Source organism: Dermacentor variabilis, chromosome 4, assembly GCF_050947875.1.
Source record: "Dermacentor variabilis isolate Ectoservices chromosome 4, ASM5094787v1, whole genome shotgun sequence".
Lineage (NCBI taxonomy): Eukaryota > Metazoa > Arthropoda > Arachnida > Ixodida > Ixodidae > Dermacentor > Dermacentor variabilis.
The window spans coordinates 32,820,503-32,827,298 of NC_134571.1; the positions used below are offsets into that span (position 1 = coordinate 32,820,503).

Sequence of the window (6,796 nt, forward strand, 5' to 3'; positions counted from 1 at the left end):
ACAACAACAAGGCTCTTCTGAACGAATTTCTACTCCAGGCTTACGTATAGGTACATAAGAATGAACAGACGTGGAACGCAGAAAGCAAAGGAAACTGATGTCCCACCTAATAGCCTCTTTTCTGAATGCACGACACCATAGCAGTGAACAAAGAGAGCGCACTTCAACATCAAGCCTTGCTCGTAGCTTACGCCTCTGGTGGCAGCCTTCCCTTGGACAAAAAGCACAAAAGGGAAAAGCCGTGTTTACAAAGGCGTGTCGTTTCTGTCGTACGGATCGAACCGCTTGTCGTTGGCCAGTTCGTTCACTGCGATCTCGTTGCTTGTCGCGATTAGTTGGAAGCCATTCTTGAGCGATCCCTAAACGCGTACGCGAATGATTTGTGACTCCTTGTTCGAAATCCATAGCCCATGGCAAAAACTCATCATCATCATCATCATCATCAGCCTAGTTACGCCCACTGCAGGGCAAAGGCCTCTCCCATACTTCTCCAACTACCCCGGTCATGTACTAATTGTGGCCATGTTGTCCCTGCAAACGTCTTAATGTCATCCGCCCACCTAACTTTCAGCCGCCCCCTGCTACGCATCCCTTCCCTTGGAATCCAGTCCGTAATCCTTAGTGACCATCGGTTATCTTCCCTCCTCATTACATGTCCGGCCCATGCCCATTTCTTTTTCTTGATTTCAACTAAGATGTCGTTTACCCGCGTTTGTTGCCTCACCCAATCTGCTCTTTTCTTATCCCTTAACGTCACACCCATGCGACCTTGTGTGTAGGTCGCAAAAACTCAGAAAGTACTTAATTCGTTAAACGAGAAGAAAGGGGGTTAACGCAGGGGCCCAATTTTTATTATTCATATCATAAGAAACCAACATACAGCGACACCAAGGACAACACAGGGGGCATTACTTGTGCTTACTAATTGAATTAAAGAAGTGATAAATTAATGGAAAGGGAAGTGAATGAAAAAAGACAGCTTGCCGCAGGTGGGGAACGATCCCACACCTTCGCATTACGCGTGCGATGTTCTACCAATTGAGCTACCGCGGCGCTATTCTCTCATCAACTTTCTGGGGTATTAATGTTCTGGGGTACTTATATAAGGTCTCGAATCCGGCAACATTGATGCATTCAGGTAGCATGGGGTTTATTGACCAGTTTCCTTCACCCAAAAAAATCACGTACTCGTGACGCCCGCGGCAGAAAGCATGTTGCACATCCGCCGCCAACGTTTGTGAGTGGTGGCGCTGGCTAACACTCCTAGGGTTAGTTCCAGGAGTAACACATAAATACTCCAGAAAGTGGATGGGAGATTAGCGCCGTGGTAGCTCAACGAGTAGAGCATCGCACGCGTAATGCGAATACGTGAGATAGTTCCCCACCTGCGGCAAGTTATTTTTTTCATCCACTTCCATTTGCATTAATTTATCATTTCTTTCATTCAATTAGTAAGTATAAGTAATGTCCCCTGTGTTGTCGTTGGTGTCCTTGTATGTTGGCTTCTTATGATATGGTTTCTTTGTTAAAGTGATTCTTAAGAACATTTACATCCTGGGACCAGAACCCGGCCACGGCGGCTGCATATCCATGGGGGCGAAATGTAAAAATACTCGTGTACTTAGATTTGGGTGCACGTACGTTAAATAAACCTAGGTTGTCAAAGTTAATACAGAGTCACCGAATACGGCGTGCATTATATTCATATAGTAGTTTCGGCACGTATGCCCGATAATTTATAATTTTTAGTTTAAGAACCAGTACAGTGAAAGCTTTTTTTTTAAATTATGGGGTTTTACCTGCCAAAACCACTTTCTGATTATGAGGCACGCCGTAGTGGAGGACTCCGGAAATTTCGACCACCTGGGGTTCTTTAACGTGCACCTAAATCTAAGTACACGGGTGTTTTCGCATTTCGCCCCCATCGAAATGCGGCCAACGTGGCCGGGATTAAATCCCGCGACCTCGTGCTCAGCAGCCTAACACCATAGCCACTGAGCAACCACGGCGGGTCAGTGAAAGCTTTCGGGGGGCAACCGAGAAAAATGTTCGTTCGGCCTCTGATTTCGAAAGGAAGCTAAAAAAATAAACCCGTTTGAAAAGTCGCTTTTGCTTGTAGCGGCAGTGAAAGAGGCGACTGTTAAGTTGCAAATGGCAAACTTCTTCAATGAGTGATCAGCTTCGATGATGCGAAATCTTTTGTGCGCATGATTTGCTACTCATCCTGTATAGTTAACATGCAACTGTATAGCATGCAAAATCGTTCGCATGCCACTTCGTTAACATGCAACCTAGTATTCGTGAGCAGCACGCTTTTAAGTGCTGGTTACTGCAAGATACGCATCCGTAAATGAATATTCGTCAATTCGCGTTGAAGTGAAATAAAGAAAAAGAAAGACCGCAATTCATCAGCCAGCGCTTTTGTTAGCACTTGACTCGCGATCAGATTCATTTCGTGCGAGCCATTTCGAGTGCAAATTGAGTTGTGAATGCGAACACCTGGGGCCCTATAACGTAAAACTATTCAAATATGTTTTTATTGCAATCTCTTGACGTTAAATTTCCGTAAGCGGCGACGCAAGCGTCGGGCGGTCACCCGCAGGGTTGTCTGAACTGAGCGCCTTGTCCTATCCAAGTGGCTGACAAGAGACGAGGAGCACGCTCAAGTGGAGAGGGACTCGATGGGGCCGACCCACTGCACTGAAAATTGAAAGCCGGATGAAGAGGGTGGTGCCGGCATCTGCGATTGATCCGCTTTCCCTTGATTAGCTTGCAGTGGCTGGTCGAAAATCGCGGCGGCATGCAACGGGAGCTTAAGAATGAAGCTAAAACGGATCATCAGCGAGGAAGAGTTGGCAGAACGAGGTCGTAAACGTGCAGAAAGTGTTCGAAAACATTACGCGGCCGTGCAAAAAGTTTTATTATACACAAATAAGCCCATGCCCTGCGGCAGGTGCGAGCAGCCAGTGCCTGAGCGCTCGGCGGCAGCTATATTTTATTCCTTTCGGAAGGGGCAGCCTGCGGCTATTAAGAGGAAAATTCAGTTTTGTTCGGCATATTAATGCATCTTTAACGCGTACACGTCACTTTGACGCGGTGAGTTCTTGCGCTTTTGTGACGTCGCGTGACAAGCAGGTGAAGTGGGTGCAGCCGAAAAATGTTTGACCAATTGCCGAGCGATAATCGCGAAAAGGCGTCGCATCAGAAATAACTATTTTTCTTTTGTTCGGTGAAATCGTGCATAATTAGTATGTACACGTCATATAAAATGGCGAGCTATCGCGGTTTTCGTGACGTCGCGTGACGGACAGATGAAGTTGGGGTGGTCGAAAAATGTTTTTGACCAATCGTGTAGAGCTGATTGCGGAATCGGAATAGAAAAGTTTCGAATGGTTTTATGATATAGCGCCCCTGCAGCAGGAAAAAAACTGAGTAACGCACTTTCAGTTGACGGCAAAATTAACTTTTCTACCGCTCCCTGATCACGTTTATCCCGAACGCCTTATTAGACTTGAAATACGGACAATACACGTTTGAATGCAGTCGTGGAACAAGTTTTTATACATGACACGTCAAGAAGAGGTCCAATTATGCAGAAATGCGTCCGTATTCACAAATAGCTCTTTCGCTAAAATTGTTCTTAATAAAAATTTTGAGCCAATCCCGACGCTAAACAACATGGAGGCGGCTGGCCAATGGCAGAGAATACTTACAAAAAAAGCTTTGTAAATTCGGTCACTGATTCATAAGTGGCGGCTCCTAACCTAAGCTACAATGAAAGCCAAAATACTTCACACTAAGTATCAACGTTGCTTAGCAGGACCGCCCACAATTCGAGGAACAACTTCGCTAATATTCAATGCAGCGTAATTTCACCAATTCTACTTCAGGGACAAGATTTCATCGGAGTAATGACAAACCCTGGCGTGTGTTAATGAAATAAGGATGTGAGGGACTTCATTACAGGGTCAGGCTGCTAAGAGCATTAAAATAGGAATAAGGTGCCTCCAGTGTGGGTGTGGAGGACCCGTGGTTCCTTTCTTCGAGCGACGAGCAAACACCACTCTACTCTTTTTCAAGACGCGATAACATGTCCTCCCTTCTTTCCCAGCCAATCGGCTACTGTTTACACGAAGGGACACACACACCATATTTTTACCCCGACCACAGCATACAACGCAAACATGCGTGTCGATGACGTAGGTATAAAGCGTGGGATATTGAGCGCGTGGGCGTAGGTCCAAAGGAGTGTTTAGGAACGGTGGCCTTTTTGTAGGGACCCTCGCTTCTTTCCCAGACTCGTACTTCCTGGCGTTGTGCCTGGTTTCGAAGGGGAAGGAGAGTCGCGTTCTGTACCTGGCATTGGTATAGAGGAGAACAAAGCAGCCTCGAAGAAAAGATAGAGTGCTACCAGTGCCGGAATTCATTTCGCCAAAGCAAGCACTGCGCTCCCCCTTACGGCATGTTCCGCAAACACTGGGCGGCGTGCAAACAGTTGCCCAGCGCTGCGCACAAAAGAGGCTAATGTAAGCTTTATATACGAGATGATAAACCAACATTGTTGGAGCACAGGTAGACGATAGCATACAGCACACAGTGTTGTAGAGAAAAACAAAAAACAATTAGGAAATGAAAGGAAGTTGGTGCCGCCGCCATTGGTTTTTATCAGAGACGAGAATTATTAGGTGGTTGACGAGGCCCACGTGCTTGGTGAGCCGTAAATGCGGTTGTGCTACTTTGGTGTACAGGTTTTCTTTTTTTTTAAGGATGAGCACGTTTCCCTGTCCTCCCCGGAGAAATGTGATGTATTGTAAGCGCGATGAAATTACGTTGTTGGGTGCTTATGAGCTTAGTGTATGAGCTTAGCGTATGAGCTTAGCGGGTAACAAAGCCCTTCTCGAAAGACGCTGCTCTTGCACGCACGCTCCGCAGCGTGTTGGTATAATTTGCAGCCAATTATCTCGTCTTTTTGCCTCCTTGCCCTTTTTTTTTCGCTTGGGATGAGGCTAAACTCATCAGCTGTCTTCATACAGGCTTCCGCTGTGTATTGTGCTTCGCGTCTGACTTGAAAGCAGTGCCGTTGAAAGGCGGCCTGTTCGGGATATCAAAGTTCCTACGAAGAGGCGGAAGAGATTTTTTCTGGCCAATCACGGGCCGAAAGGGCGCATGCACGTGGAATGCGGAATAAGCTCCGAATACAAGAGAAAATAAAGGGTTGATAGACGTGGGCAGAGCGTTCTTGTCTCGCTTCCTTTATTAAGCCGACAGCTCCGTATGTAAAGGTGAGAACCGATAGATTATGTGCACGTTGCGTGCGCGCCCCATATCGCCGTAAAGTTAATTCAACGGTGCGCATGTAGAATTTCTTTTGTGAGTACTACAAATTCTAACTTGCGGAGCTGTATATTAAGGCCCATGTTATGAAGGCGCTATACCATTTCCATCTCCATTTCCACCATTTCCAGTCATACGAACGGTTGAAACATGCCGACATATTTATCGCATCTTAACCCAACACGAGAAGCATCCATTAAACCTCGCGCTTACCGAACAAAACGAAAGCAATATTCACGATGTTGTTCAAGAACATAAAGCATTACTACCAATATTTGAATTATGCAAAGTGGATGCTAGTCACCTCCCTTGGACGTTAACAAGCCCTAAAATAGTATTATCGGTCGACGCGATTATATCTAAGAGAGACATGTTCATAGTAGCCGCACAGCTGCTGGCACTCTTCCTAATTTACTCCTTATATCCCCAGTACATCCGCGTGTATACGGATGGTTCGTGTCATAAAAATTCATTGACTTCAGGGTTCGTAATTCCACATTGAGCGCTAGAGCAAACAGTTAAATTATCCCGAGAGACATCTCCCACCATGGCAGAATTGTTAGCAATCCTATGTGCTTTGCGCTTCATAAAATCAGAAAAGAATTCGCAAAAATGAGTTATTTTTAGCGATTCGCAAGCCGCTCTCACATTACTACAGAGCAATAAGAAAAATTCTTTGAATACTTTGCTATTGTATGAGACGCTCAAAGAACATACAAAAGCAAGTGCAACGAATCACGTAAATGAATTTCAGTGGATACCTGGGCACTGCAATATTCCTGGTAATACTGCAGCGAATGCCGCTGCGAATCGGCCGCACAATAACGCAGAGACAACCAATCTTCCCCTATTGCGTAGTGAACTACGTGACATCCTGAGACATAGTTCCTGTCGTCTCAGCAAAACTACCTGGTTTTGATAACCATCTAAGAACTCGGAGTTATACTTTATAGACCGATGTATAAACCTATAAATGCCGGAAAATCTAAGAGAAAACATAAAATTTGAAACATTGGTGCACCGCCTGCGGTTTGGTATTGCGTGTACGCGACACTTCTTATAGAGGATAAAACGTGGCTCTAGCCCGCAGTGTTCTTGTGGCCATCCAGACGAAGATGTGCATCATCTCCTCCTCGAGTGCACTAAATGCGATTCACAACGAAGTGTATTGCAAACAAATTTGTTGCTTTTAGACAGAAGACCATTCACACTAAAGAAGATACTTGGCCCATAGCCAACTGCGGGCCTTTAGAAAAGAGAACTTCTTGCTTTGAAGAAGTTTTTTGAGAACACGAACATTTTGGGGAAATATTAGAGAGAGAGAGAGAGATAAAGAGGAAAGGTAGGGAGGTCAACCAGCTATCGGTCTCCGGTTTGCTACCCTACTCTGGGGATGGGAGATAGGGGTTATAAAGAGGACAGAGAGGAAAGCGTTAAAAAAACAGGCACACACGGAGGCACA

At 45.6% G+C, this 6,796-nt stretch overlaps 1 non-coding gene across 1 annotated transcript; it reads right to left on the reverse strand.

Moving 5' to 3' along the window:
* Nucleotides 1–981: 981 nt before the first annotated feature.
* On the reverse strand, nucleotides 982–1,053 carry TRNAT-CGU (transfer RNA threonine (anticodon CGU)). The gene has a single exon. It is a non-coding gene; the product is annotated as a tRNA-Thr (tRNA).
* Nucleotides 1,054–6,796: the final 5,743 nt, after the last annotated feature.